This window comes from Phocoena phocoena, chromosome 1 (genome assembly GCF_963924675.1).
Source record: "Phocoena phocoena chromosome 1, mPhoPho1.1, whole genome shotgun sequence".
Lineage (NCBI taxonomy): Eukaryota > Metazoa > Chordata > Mammalia > Artiodactyla > Phocoenidae > Phocoena > Phocoena phocoena.
The window spans coordinates 175,300,358-175,316,160 of record NC_089219.1 but is presented as its reverse complement, the minus strand read 5'-3'; the positions used below and the strand labels follow the sequence as shown (position 1 = coordinate 175,316,160).

Here is a 15,803-nt window from a genome sequence, read left to right as displayed (position 1 = left end):
AGTAAACACAAATGACTATTTTGACTTATTTTAATTTCTTAATTAAAAATGTATTATTCCATGTTAGAGACAGTGTAATTTTTGGTTTTTATTTTTTTGCCATGTGCCATGTGGGAATCTTAGTTCCTCAACTAGGGATCAAAGCTCTATCCCCTGCAATGGAAGCACAGAGTCTTAACCACTGGACCACCAGGGAAGTCCTGAGATAGTGTAATTTTTACACAATTACATAAAGTTTTGCATGGGGGCATTAATTTATTTTTAAAGTTTCATTTTTATAATGCATTTTTATAAATATCAGTAACCAGATATATAAGGTGATTGAGTCCCTATTTTATAAGATGATTTCAAAAGGATTTTTGGGGGTCAAACTAGAATAGGATTTTAGAAGAATATAAATATTTTATTTAGAAACCTTATAACATAGCTTTAACTTTATAATACTAGAGCCACTTTTTTTTTTTTTTGGTTTCTAGCAGCTCATATAGCTTTAACTTTATTAAATCTAGAGCTAGTCTTGAGTTATCTAGCAGTTTAGACTTTGACTTCCTTCAAAAATGAGAGCTAGAGCCCTTTTAAAATGATCATTATGCTGCCATTAAGCGTTTTATCTCAAGTCACAAAGACTCATTCATTGAACATTTGGGCTAATTATTATTTCTGAAGGCATGTATTCAACTTCGCCATTAACATGTTCTCTACTACTTTTTAAAATCCTCTATTAAAACCGCAACCAAAACTCTCAATTGCAATGCCATAGCACAGGAATAAACACGAAGTCTGAATAAAATATCTTTGCCTCCCTCATTTGCATTTCCACGAGGTCACCTCTCTATGTATCCAAAACGTGATGAGGAGTGATATCATTTCTAGTTAATGCACCTTTTCCCAAAAGCACTTCAGATTTCAAAATAAATTATATGAGAGATTTGATCATAATTTGCCCGCCTTTGTAGGTACTTAAATATAAGCTGATTTCCTGCTTTCTGAAGGAAAATTTGAGGGACAAAACACCCCATGAATCTTACTTGGACCTATGTGTTTACTTAGATTAATGACCACCAGCCACTATGATGCCTGGTCATAGTAAGCATTCAGTAAATGTTTTCTTTACCCAGTAACAATTTCAAGGGTATATGCAGTTCACAAATGTGAATGCATTCCTATTTGTATTTATATACATGCACTTAAAATGTCATTTGGAAAAATCGACTTGGGAAGTGTGTCCTGCATACATCATCTCCATTTTCAAATTTCTATAATTATTTTGAGGCACCAAATATATCTGGTTATAACCTGAGGGAAACTCAGACAGTGCCTGCCTTCTCACTAGAGGACATCTTTCCCCTCGATGACAGGCAGATCTGTCACAGGGACAGATGATTTATCTCCTCTGATTTCATCCAGTAAAGACGCGCTATACAAGGTGAAGTGATAATTTTCCTCAGATTTAACATGTCCAGTGTCTCATCTTTCATTCTAGTCCTTGTGAAATGACATCGAACACTAAATTGGGAACTAATTTTGGTTGTGAGGTTTGGCTGCCTGCCCACTTCCCTGGGAAAACAAGCAAATTATCTGTACTTTTTAGTCATAGAAGTTACATGATACCTGGAGCTGGCTTTTTAGTCTGGGGATTTTTTTTTCTTTTAATCTACACTGGAAAAGCAAAAGAAAAATATATATGACAGGGAGTTTTGCAAAAAAATATATTTTGCCAGAAAATAAATCAAAATGAAATATACAAAGTGCTGTATCTGTGAAAAAAATATAACAAGCTAGGGGAACTTGAGGTGAAGGAGTGTGGTCAGCGGTATATTTGACTACAACACTAAAATATGCCATTAATTCAGTATGATTTTAGGAAAAAAATCAACTCTCACAATTATTTGAGAGTAAAAATTCAACCAGTCAACCTATTATGTTCATCCAGCAAGAAAACTTGTTTGTAAATGTTTGTCTTTAGAATACAGTCTTATAATTCATTTTCTGAATGCACTTATTTTAGCACATAAATAGGGTAGTCAAGTGAGACTTGACTGAAGTGTGTTTGTGAAGTGTGTTTGGGTAAACAAAAGATTTATGTGATAAGCTAAATTCTAACCTACATAGTTACATATTTTTCCTTGATGAATACAATTGATGATGGGTTAAATAATTTATTAGGAAGGTGTATTAACAGTGAGGCACTTAGAAATAGAGAAGTTATATGACTTTAGGTTATAAAGATAAACTAAGAATAGAGAAAGGTTGTGCTTTCTAAAGTTTATGATTATTTTGTAAAATGCACACGTTAGGCTCCCACAGTATGGCCGGCGACATTAGCTAATGCTCGCTCTGCTCTCTCTAACGGAGAAACAGCGGACTGCAAGAGACTGAGCTGTATCTGCCTCTACTTCCAAGAGACTCACCTTCAACTTTAGCTCACGGAAAAAAAAAAAAGCTGGGAAAATTTTATTAACCCTTTTTAAAAAAAAGTTAATGTAAAATTATAGCAAAAAAAGAACCTGAACTTTAGTAACAGTAACACAGCTGGAACAATCCGCAGCAGCGGCGGCAGTGGCGGGAGAAGAAATTTAATTTAGTTGATTTTCTGTGGTTCTTGGTTGTTAGCTAATCTCATGGTGATGGAAGCTGCACATTTTTTTGAAGGGACCGAGAAACTGCTGGAGGTTTGGTTCTCCAGGCAGCAACCTGACGCAAACCAAGGATCTGGGGATCTTCGCACCATCCCAAGATCCAAGTGGGACATACTTTTGGGACATACAAAAGTATGGGACATACTTTTGAAGGATGTGCAATGTTCAATCATACGTGTGACAAAAGCTGACAAGCAGGAAGCTTGTGTACTCAGTGAGAGTAGCATGTTTGTCTCCAAGAGACGTTTCATTTTGAAGACATGTGGTACCACCCTCTTGCTGAAAGCACTGGTTCCCCTGTTGAAACTTGCTAGGGATTACAGTGGGTTTGACTCAACTCAAAGCTTCTTTTATTCTCCTAAGAATTTCATGGAGCCACCTCACCAAGGGTACCCACACCGGAATTTCCAGGAAGAAATAGAGTTTCTTAATGCAATTTTCCCAAATGGAGCAGCATATAGTATGGGACGCATGAATTCTGATTGTTGGTACTTGTATACTTTGGATTCCCCAGAGAGTCGGGTAATCAATCAGCCAGATCAAACCCTGGAAATTCTGATGAATGAGCTTGACCCAGCGGTTATGGGCCGGTTCTACAGGAAAGATGGTGTTACTGCAAAGGGTGTCATTCGTGAGCGTGGAATTCATGACCTGATACCAGTTTCTGTCATTGATGCCACACTGTTCAATCCTTGTGGGTATTCAATGAATGGAACGAAATCGGATGGAACTTATTGGACTATTCACATCACTCCAGAACCAGAATTTTCTTATGTTAGCTTGAAACAAACTTAAGTCAGACCTCCTATGATGACCTGATCAGGAAAGTTGTGGAAGTCTTCAAGCCAGGAATTTGTGACCACTCTTTAAATCAGAGTTCTAAATGTCTCACAGTACTTCCTTCGCCCCAGAAGATTGAAGGTTTTAAACCTCTTGATTGCCAGAGAGCTATGTTCAATGATTACAGTTTTGTTTTCACCAGTTTTGCTAAGAAGCAGCAACAGCAGAGTTGATTAAGAAAAATTAAGAAAAAAACACAAAAAGAGAACACACATAGAAGAAGGTGGTGGCTGCTTTTTAGATATTGATAGCAAAGGCCACGCTTTCCATAACCACCACCTTGTAGTTGCAGAAAGCCCTAGATGTGATGATAGTGTAATCATTTTGAATTGTATGCATATTATATCAAGGAGTTGGATATCTTGCATGAATGCTCTCTTCTGTGTTTAGGTATCCCATGCCGTTCTTGCTGTGAAATTGAAGTGCATGTAGAAAAACCTTTTGCTATATGAAACTTTACAACACTTGTGAAAACAATTCAATCTGGTTTATGCACAGCGTAATATTTCTCCAGGTAACATCCAAAATTCCCCACAGACAAGGCTTTCGTCCTCATTAGGTGTTGGCCTCAGCCTAGCCATCTGGGACTGTTCTATTAGATTGTTACCAGGATTTTGCATCTAGTTACCTCCACCTTCTAGAACATATTCTCTACTAATGTTATTGAAACAAATTTCTCCTTCATACAGATGTTTTTCCAGCACCAATCAAAGTTCTTCTTCCACGAGTCGAGTCCTCTAAGAAAATGACTGCAGTTATCCATTTTGTGTATTACCACCTCACTGCTTCCTATACTTGTGTGACTTTAATTGATTCATTCCTCACCATAGTGTCTCCCTCCCAACCACACCCCCTCCATAAAGCAATACACTGTTACACTGTGGGTTTACACTAACATTATACCCCAGAGGGGGAAGTGGGGGATGGACCCTGGGCTTAATTTTCTTTTAAGGTCAAGGGAGTCTGGCATTTTTTGTTACCATGAGCTCTTTTGGAATAAGCTGGTGTTGATTAGCAAAGAAGGTGTGGATTGATACTAGGGAATATTGGCTGTATAGAATAGAACTGTATGGAAACTGTATGCCATTCTGTGCCCCCCATTAAATGAGGTTAGCTTCTCATGAGTACCATGCCTTTATTAACTTGCTAAGTGGTAGTATAAAAGAATTATCACTAAATTTGTTAGCAAGGAGATTTAAGATAAAGGTTGTATTGGATTCAACAAGTCAAACCAGCTCAGATGATTCACCTTTACTTTTACTTTCGTAGCCATTTCCACTGATTTCTATTAAGGATATGCCATAAACTTTGGTTTAAAGCAGAATCGATGTCTTTGCCATCTTGTGACTTAAAAACCTCTGTGACTTTGTGATGCATGTGATAGTGTTCTGACGGCTCCTCTTACTGGTATTTCGTTCACCATGGAGTAGCATCAAGTGATGAATGAGAACTGTTCAGGTTATTCAGACATACTACACAGTGAAGCAGAATGCTATCCATAAAACATAACATATAAAATTCCAAAATGGTCAATGGGAAATGACCAGAAATACAGGCTTAAAAGAGTTGGCATCTTTTAGCTGTATTTGCTAATATGGACATTTATTTAAGCAGCTGAGAAAAGAGCAAAGTTGACTCAATTTTGTATTTCTTCTTGTCCTCAAACAATTTTTGATTCTTTCTGGATTGATGCAGTGATGTTTTTGTATTTATAAATGAAACACTTTTTTTTTTTAGTGTTTCTAAACATAAATTCTACTTGGTTTGAAATCAAGTGGTTGGAATACTTCTGACTTGTAAACATGTTGTTGATTCAAAGCTTCATTGAAGAAGATTTCAATCAATGGATCAGTCCGATTGTGTAATTAGCGTGCAGTACCTAATGTTTTGGTGTTATTATAAGGACCAATGCTCAAAGTGGATTTTGTTCTTGAAGTGTTCCAGTAGATTTGATGAACATTTATTGGCTTGAGGTCTGATTCCCCCCTCCCACCGTTAATAGATTTAAGATTTCTATTTAATGTAGAAAAACTGCACAAATTTGTATGGAACAAAGCCTAGAAAAATGAAAACGATAGATTGAATAGTAATCTAAATTAATCTCAGTGTGTATGATAGAGGAGGGAAAATTTTGGTGCCATAATTTCTCTCTTCATGGTGTTGGACTTAAATCAGTTGAAATGTATTTCTGTACCATAATTTAAGCTTCAGTAAAGGTTTGCTTAATTCATTGTCTAGTGACATTCAGAAAGTTTTCTGTTGATGTATTTTTTTAAATTGTATACATGACCAAATACTAAACACTTAAGTTTTTATAATTAATTGAGTAAATCAGTATTTAATGATCATTTTATAAGATTTATGGGAGCTGTCATAAAGATAAGATCTTTAAGATCCTGGGAGAACAGATTTAAACATTTTTTTGCTAGTGGCTTCGCACCTGAAGCTCAAAGGAAATCATCCAGGCTATATACCAGGATACCACAGAGTAGAAAGGGTATAAGTAGTAAGAATAAGAATGCTAGAGTTTGGAGCTAGATAAGTGAAAAGTTTGGAGGTGGAATAGTCTAACATTTATTATGAAATAGGCTCTTGATGGTGGGGTGGGTGAGTATTTAATTCATGGTTATTTCTATTAACTAGAACAGAGTTATAAGCTTTTGATCATTTTGCCATGCAGGTACATATCTCATCATCAGGCAGAATTTCAGTTCTTCAGTCTCATCTACAATAAGCTAAAAACTGGAATCTTACAAAATGTGTATTTGGATCTTTCTCAGAATGAGCTTGTCAGACTATTGTCCAAAATCTGAGTTAAAAAGGGTTGATCGTAGAAAAGCAGGTTGTTACATATGTGTGCAATACCTACAGTACCAGATTCTTTTACATGAACAGGTAACTGAGTTTGGAAGACACTTGGTGTTAATGAGATTCAGGGACATAATCTGAAAAATATGGTAAATGTGATATCACACTATGAAAGATAAAAGGCTTTTATTGTCCTAGCCAGATAACTTACCATTTCCTGGCTACCCACCTTCAAACTTTACATTCTCATCTACCCTTTTTGTCATAATGGAAGAAGTATTGGTCCTTTGGATTCCATCCTCCCGTTCCTACCTTCAGAGACTTTGTAACTGAGTTCACTGCAAGCATGTCCACTGCTGCTCACCATCAGTTTGTTTTACTTTTCTAGTTTCTTCCCACTTACGTTTGCCCCTTAGGGTCCACTTTGTTAGTCCTTTACAAGATGACAAGTGTCAATTTTTACCCTCAAACTGAACCGTCTTCAGACTACTTCTTGCAATCCAGCATTTTCCTGAGTTGTTCAAACCAGAAACCTAGGATGAAATTGAGGTAGGGTCATAGAGATCTGTTATGTGACTAAGATTGGAAGAAAACCACTGGCAGTGTCAAGAGATGTCCAATATGCTGTTGGGTACATGAGCTGGGAGCCCATAAAAATAGGTCGAGATTTGTAATTAAACATCTTAATTGGATGTATATTAAAAAAAATAGTACCTTGAACCTTCACACCCTAGTTTTGATAGTCCTCCATTCTGCTTTGGTACATTCATCTGTCCGCTATACACACCTGTTATTAGGTAAGATTTATAAAATTGAAATACACAAATCTTAACTACAATTTTGAAAATGGATACTTTTAGCCCACAGCTATATCAGGACAAAGGCAGGTTCTCTTATATCACTACCTAAGCAGCAAAGCACTACCCCTACTTTAGTTGGTAGTTTAAGTACTATCCATATTTTTTCACCAATGACTAGGGTTTCCCTCCCCGCCCAGCTCTGAAACTAAATTGAATCACTTAATGCTTTCATTAGTATAAAGTTTTGAGAGGTTGAACCATGTATTTCTTTTTATTGCTGAGTAGTATTCCATTGTATGAATGTACCACAATTTGTTTAGCTATTCTCCTGTTAATGAACATTTTGTTTCCAATTTTGGGAAAATATGAATAAAGCTGCTATGAACATTTGCAAAAAACAAACAGAAAAAAATAAATTAAATGGACACGTTAAAGAGATATGGGTATTAGATGAACTGAATATAGGTTCATTAAGTAATTGGTATCTGAGGATTTTGCAAGTCATTCCTGTGGGTCCTGATGACATGAATCTCATCTAAATAATAATGAAAATGAATATAGAAAGTAGTAAAGGAATAGAAAGTGTGTGTTGGAAGCTTGCTATTTATAGGTAGTAGGTGAAAGTAAGTAGATTTAATTTAAGTAGATTATTTTATTTATTATTTATATATGAAGTACGTGGAGGGGTCATTAATTGCATCATTTTATGGTTAGGGAAAATAGGACATAACAAGGAAAAAGAATTTTCCCAAGATCTCACACCTAATAAGTGGTGGAGTCTGAATCCAAACCTGTCTTAGAGCATGCATTGTTTTTAACCTTAGACTAATAAAAAGCAAGTTAAGCTATGTGCTTTAAGCATCTAATAACACAAAAGAGAACGGTGATACATCTGGAGAATAGGCATGTCACTTGCAGCTTTAAAGGAGGGGTAAAATTTCTTCAAGCTGGAACAGGGAAAATGTAAATTTCATCATGCAGATGAAACTTTATGAGCAAAGGCAAGTAAAGATGAAAGACCCCGTTCTTTACAATAACAAGAAAATTTGAAGGAAATCAAGCCTGGAAAAAGTATTCACAGTCAGATCCTTGACTTTAAATTCCAAGCCCAAACTAAGCGACAAAAATAGAAAGACTACTATGCAGGTATACTTGTTTGTGTCAGTGATGAGCAATTATTAAGATTGCTGAAAAATTCGTTAATGATATCAGAAAATAATTAATTTATATGCTTACCTTACATGATCCACTAAATTAAGGTAAAGTTGAATTAAAAGTTAGAAGTGATTGGTAGAGCGTTCTTCAAGTCTCTTGGTAATTTTTTGTTCCCTAGCTTGGTTTTATCCCATCTCCCTCCTCAAGAAGGTGATTGTGATTGGCTGAATATTAGTCCCCAAAGATCCCAGGCGCTAACTCCTGGAATCTGTGAATGTGATCTTAGATGGTAGCCAGGACTTTGTAGGTGTGATTAAGGATCTTGATGTGGGAGCTTCATCCTGGATCATCAAGGTGAGCCATACAAATGATCACAATTGTGCTTAGGAGAGGGAGGCAGAGGGAGACTTGAAGACAGAAGAGGGAAAAGACCATGTGACCATGGAAGCAGGAGAAAAATGTGGTGTGATGTAGTGACATGAGCCAAACAATGAAGAGCAGCTTCCAGAGGCTGAAAAAGGCAAGAAAATGTATTCTCTCCTAGAATCTCCAGAGGGACCATGGTGCTGCTGACACTGACGTCATCCCAGTGAAACACATACAGACTCTTGCCTCCAGAACCATAAGAGAATACATTTGTGTTGTTTAAGCCATAAAATTTGTTACAGCCACCATGGGAAATTAAATCAACGATGTTTATAAATGTGTGCATCAGATCATTATATAATTTTATGTACATGAAATATTTATAAATAAGTATGAATTAATAAAAAAATAAAATATAATAAGCTACATACTTTTTTTGGATGGAAGAATGGGTTACCTAACCAGTACATGAAGCATTTCCATAAATTAAGAAAAAAAAAAACTATCAACAGAAAACTTAGAAGCTTTTGAGCCTGTAGTTCCTAATTCAAAGCATGTAAATGATAATTAAGTGATAAAAAGGTCACTCTAGTTATCAGAGAATTACAAATTTAAATAGCAAGGGAAAACATTTTTAATTCTGCCAAAATGGTATATATTTAATCATCTTATTTCAATAAATTATTTGTAAAATCCCCAGCAAGTTTATATTGGAATTACTGTGTCCTACAACTCAGCTTAGTAATTTGCACTTTCATCTTCAAACTTCTCCACACTTCCTGTTGCTAAACTCTTGCAAACAACTTGAGTCCTGTATTTTCTCATACCCTGCATTGTTTGTCTAAGACATCTTCTTGGTGTTATTTTCGAAATATATCTCCTCCTCTACAAGCTTGGCCTACATGTCTATTATTCTTGCCTAGAATTTTATATTAACATCCTAATCGACCTCCCTGCTTTGACCTCTGTATTATCACTGCTCATCCACAACACAAATATCAGAGTGGCCCTGTGAAACTGATCATATCTCTTCTCTGGGATGTAATCATCCCATGGTTCTTTCCAATGGCCTCTGAGGCCCTACATGATTTCATATGCCTCCCTTCTTGCCTTTTTTTAAACTTTCCTTCCTATTATTCTCAACCTAGGTCACTCCACTCCAGATGCTTTCACCCCCTCATCATTTCTGAACATTCTACGCTTGCTCTGACATAAAAGGTTTTTGCACTGGCTTTTCCTGCTTTCTAGAAGCAAGCTTTCTTCTTACTTTTCCCATTTTCTTCCAAATAACTCCATGTCTCACTTTCTCTCCTCCTGAAAACCTTCTATCAAATAATACTTCTACTGAGTGTCCCATCTAAAATTCCAAGCCCGGATTCCCTGGCATTCCAGTGGTTAGGACTCCACACTTCAAGGGCAGGGATTCAATCCCTGGTCGGGGAACTAAGATCCTGCAAGCCACGTGGTGTAGCCAAAAAAATAAATTAGCTAAAAACAAAATAGAATAAAATAAAATTCCAAGTCCCCCAATACTCTCAATGACTGTTATAGTGTCCAATCTTATTTTCTACTGCGTTTATTACATTCTGATTCTATATGCCTATTTACTAGTTCAATATGTCTATGGTACACAGTTTTGTGTGCTTTTTTATTTTTACATTTTAACATTATGGAAGTCCTAATGTATCTAATAATCACTGTCAGCCCAATATCATTAGTGACTCAACAGTGTGAAAAATGTTCTAGTTATACCTTCTAATATCATGAAAACAGCAGCATTAAAGTAATCTAGACTTCAAATTATGCTTATTTTTCCCTTGGCTGCCTTCCCTACCAGGAATAATCTTCATAAATGCAAAGGTATTATTTTTTCTATTTTGTTTACTCATGCATTCCCAAACCCTGGAATAATTTCTGGCACATAGGAGAAATCAAATAAAATATCTCCCTAATGAATTTATGGATTAAAGAAGAGCAATTATACTTCTTCATTACATAGTAGATATTCAGTAAATGTTGGTTGTTATAATAATAATCCTAAAGAACATTCAGAAATGATTTTGCTAATACCTTTTGTGGTAAATATTTGATCTAGAGACAAAGGCTTTGCCCAATCTTCTGGTTACTTCTCTTTTCATGTTATTATTATATTCTTAGCAACATTTAGACATTTTAGGGAAGATACTAATTTTTATATTTTAATAAATAAACAAAAATTTGAAATAATTACTTTTTTAAAAGTTTGGCTGTATTTGAAATCCAAAATAGACTGATGAGTTTTCCAACAGTATTATACTAAATGAAAAAGTTTTTATCATAAGCAAAGTTAAAGAACTGAGAACATCTGCCTTACTATTAATTTCATATTAACATATTAGGCATATTACTTATAGTCCAATTATAAAGTCAATAAAATCACTAAGAGTTAACCTTTCCATTTCTTAGATATGTTGGGAAAGACATTTTGTATTCAGCAAGTTCTCTCAAATGGCATGGAAAAGAAATCTGATTCACTAAACTGTAGTCACTGATAAGTAACGCCTGAATCTGATAGAATTTTTCTCTCATTATTCTAATCTCAAGACAAAACTTGTAATCTACAGGTATTAATCTCTATCCTTCAAAGTGAAATATAACTAAGTCAATTAGGCTTTGAAGTCTTGCATGAGTGTTTGTCTCTGCCTACTTTCCAGCTGAAATTTTAGGTTGCTTCTAAAATGTTACCTCTATTTGAAGCTTAGTTATCAGCAACATCTACATTAAATTTTACAGAATTAATGATTATCAAAATAGCATTGAGGTAGTAATTGCACATTTTGAATTCAGTGAACAGAATTAAGATATAAGCATTGATGTTGGGATTTGTATGAAATTCATTCTGAAACACCTTATACAGACAGTTATTCTACTGCTCTTTTGTATGTTGTTAAAGTCTTCTTATTCTTTTGTGAGCAAATCATACCCAGTAACGAGTCAAAGGGTGCTAAGAGGAGCTATAAATATTGGAATGCTTCATATGACTAATTAAACAAGTATTGACTTTAATTTGTCATTTTTATTAATTATTAAGGCAATGCCCTTGGAAAAGTGCCATTTTTCCTGCTATTGTTGACACAGAAAATATGAATTACTATAATATTCTCTTAATCTACATCCTGCATTCAGCTCCAACTCAATCCAATTCAATCTAGATAACACCAAAACCCAAGTACAGGTAAATAGTGGGGTTCAACTATTGGAGTCTATATTTACCTTCACTTTAATAATCAATTTTATGAAGGATATTTAGTTAGCTGCTATTTCCCCGTACTGGGCTGTGTGAGATGAAATGTGATAAATCATGATGTTGCACACATTCTAAAATAGTATCAAAAATAAGAACGGATATAACTAAAACTTACATCTAGCTTCCATGTCCTTCCACAAACATTATTAAAACATTATTTATATTTTTAGGCAGATATACTGAGGTATTTTTTATATAACATAAAATCCATCTATTTTGAGTGTACAATTCAGTAATTTTTATTACCTTTACTTAGTATTTCACCCATCACCATACATTAGAACATTTTTATCTCTCCAAAAAGATCTCTCACATCCATGTACAGCTGGTCCCCATCTCACCCCCAGCCTCGTGCAGCCACTAATCTACTTTCTGTCACTATAAATTTGCTTTATTCAGAACATATCATACAGATAAAATCATATAATATGTGGTCTTTTGTGTATGGTCATTTAACATAACATTTTTGAAGTTCATGGAATATGACAGTACTGTTTTTATCGATGAATAGTATTCCAGTATATAGATAAACCACATTGTATCTCTTCATTCCATCTAGATTGTTACTAGTTTTTGCCTATTATGGTAATGTTTCTATTAACATTCACATACAAGTCTTTGTGTGGACAAAAACTTTCACTTCTCTTGGTTAGACACCTACTAGTCAAAATACTAGGTCATGGGGTAGTTTCATGTTTAACTTTTCTAGAATCTGCCAAACTTATTCTCTAGTGACTTTACCACTTTACATTCCCGCCAGACAATAATATGAGAGTTTCCGTTTCGCCATTTTCTCACCAACGTTTGCCATTGTCTGCCTTATTTATAATAGATATTTTAGTAGAGGTTAAATTGTTATCAAAAGGTAGGTTTAGTTTTCATTTCCCTAATGACTAATTATATTGAGCAACTTTTTAATGCTTTTTAGCCATTTGCATATAACGTCTTTGATGAAATGTCTGTTGGACTTTTATTCAAATGAATAAATACTGTTCTTTTTTGTTTTGTTTTTATTTCTTATTATTTTTTTAAATTGGAGTATAGTTGCTTTACAATATTGTGTTAGTTTCTACTGTACAGCAAAGTGCATCAGCTATACATACATGTATACCCCCTCTTTTTTGGAGGTTGCTTATAGTCCAACCTTCTTGGACTTATAGTCTTTACCTTATAGTCCTTACCTTCTGATTTAGGTCACCACAGAGCAATGAGTAGAGTTGCCTGTGCTATACAGTAGGTTCTCATTAGTTATCTATTTTTTACATAGTCTCAGTAGTGTATATATGTTAATCCCAATCTCCTAATTCATCCCACCTCCTCCTTTCCCCCTTGGTATCCATACATTTGTTCTCTATGTCTGTGTCTCTATTTCTGCTTTGTAAGATTCTCTATACCAATTTTTTCAGGTTCCACATATATGCATTAATATACGATAATTGTTTTTCTCTTTCTGACTTACTTCACTCTGTTTGACAGTCTTTAGGTCCATCCATGTCTCTACAAATTTCATTCCTTTTTATGCCTGAGTAATATTCCATTGTATATATGCACCACGTCTTCTTTATCCATTCCTCTGTTGATGGACATTTAGGTTGCTTCCAAGACCTGGTTATTGTAAACAGTGCTTCAGTGAACACGGGGGTGCATATGTCTTTTTGAATTATGGTTTTCTCTGAAATACTGTTCTAATTGTTGTAAGGTTTTTGTTAATTTTCAGAGTTCTGAAAAAGTTCATTTTGATCATCTTCAAGATTTTGTTATTATTAATTTTATGGAGGGGAGAACTTACAGAAGTTCTCACATTACTATTAAAGGAAGTTCTGCCTCTCCCAAACCACACATATTTAGTATTTTTTATAGAGTTCCAAATAATTACAATAACTTATACTTATCTTTTTTAATACCAGATACTGTTATAAGCACTTCACATATATAAATTTGGTTAATCCTCACAACAGTCCTATGAGCTAGAAAGCATCATTTTCCCTATTTTATGTATGAGAAAATTGAGCCACAGAGAGCTTGAGCAAATTGTCCAATATCAGACAGCTAATAAGTGGGAGAGCCAGATTTTTTTGGGCTACATCATGTCTTAGCTACAGCACGCAGGATCACTGTTGCGGGATGCAGACTCTCAGTTGTGGCATGCGGGCTTCTTAGGTGCTGCATGCAGACTACTTAGTTGCGGCATGCATGCAGGATCTAGTTCTCCAACCAGGGGTTGAACCCAGGCCCCCTGTGCTGGGGGCATACAGTCTTACCTACTGGACCGCCAGGGAAGTCCCAGGATGGCCAGATTTGAAACCAGAAAAGATGCTTCCAGCTTCCATGCAACTGACCAGTATGCATTCTATACCACCATATGCAGCTTTCACACTACCTTCTCAGGCATATAATACTTTGGTCTAATATGATCTTCAGTGTCATCCAGATCACTAGGCCATCAATCTTGCCCTCAATGCCTTTGTTAACGCTTTATTGCATCAACTGCATTCTCTTTGTAAATATAAACTATTCTTACCCATACGCCTTAAAGCCTATTGTTTCTTTAAGGTTTTCCAAACATTGTATGATATAAAGAGAACATTTATTCATAGCAAGCCATAGAGCATTATTTAAAAATTACAAAGTTTTAAACTCTGCCTTTCCAACTTTATCATAAGTATATTGAGGACAAGGCGGTATCATATCTCCCCTAGTTTCTAGAAGAAATTTTGCGTTATAGGTTCTGTAAAGATTGGATAAGTGAATAGATATCAATTCTTAAGAAACCACATAGCAATAAAGTGTTTGCTATGTAATCTTACATATTATCTTCATTCACTGATTGAACTCTATTATATGAAAGACACTCTGTTAGGGATACCTTAAAGGCATCTAAATTATACACAGACATTTCTTATATTCTGTTAGTAGCTGAAATATTTTCTAATGCATCTTAATTTTTATTGCTTTATTTCTGTGATCCTAAAAGAGTGGCATAGTACAATAAAAGGGGAAAATAAAGTGCTCTACTTGTATAGCTTATATCTTAAATACAAACCATAATTATATTATTTTTTCACTTTTTTTTTATTTTAATTTTTTTTACAAGTTAGACATTTCTAATAACTGACTCTAACGTGCAGTCTTTGCATCATTTCTCAGATAAAGCACAGGACAAGAATTAATTTCCCACAGCTTTAATATCTCACATAACATATTAAACACTTATGTTTAGATTTTATTTATTCAACCTCTTAGTCCATCTATTACACTGAAGTCTGAGATATGTGTGAAAAAAGTAGAAAAATAAAAATAGAATGGGAATATTATCCCCTCTATATTTTAAGAAAACTTATGATGAAAATAAACGTATCCTTAAACATATTTCTCTTTTAATTTGATCATTGTTGTTTGGAATCCACTATGTAGTGACTGATTTTCAAGCTATTATGATTTATTTCTTTTCCATCTTTCATTTGTAGGAGTGTGTGGGTGTGATATTAAAACAAGTTATTGTACGTGGAATTCTGGGCAGACAACATTTTATGAAACTGCTGTCACCTAAATGAATACCAATGCTTTGGGCAAAATATAAACAAGAAATGTTCTAAAGGGGTATGAGATAGAAAAATTTATATTAAAAATGCTTATATTGACACTCACTTCAACAAGAGGAGGTTAGAACATTTCTAAGCCAGCATGCCCAAACAAGTTTTTGCTGAAATGATTTTCACCATATTCACATCTGGTTCATTTAATGATGTTTGCTACTGTTACACTTTTGGCACTGACATTTTATAGTAGTGCACATCTCAACGCAGAATGTCATTTCCTTCTTTTTAAAGGAATCATTTATAACCTTAAGAGTTGTTGTTGTTTTTGTCCTATTTGCTTTAACTTCACGTCTTAAATTTCTCTAAGCGC

At 34.8% G+C, this 15,803-nt stretch overlaps 1 pseudogene; it reads left to right on the top strand.

Moving 5' to 3' along the window:
• The first annotated feature begins 2,627 nt into the window (after positions 1–2,627).
• On the top strand, positions 2,628–3,652 carry LOC136134012 (S-adenosylmethionine decarboxylase proenzyme pseudogene; annotated as a pseudogene).
• Positions 3,653–15,803: the final 12,151 nt, after the last annotated feature.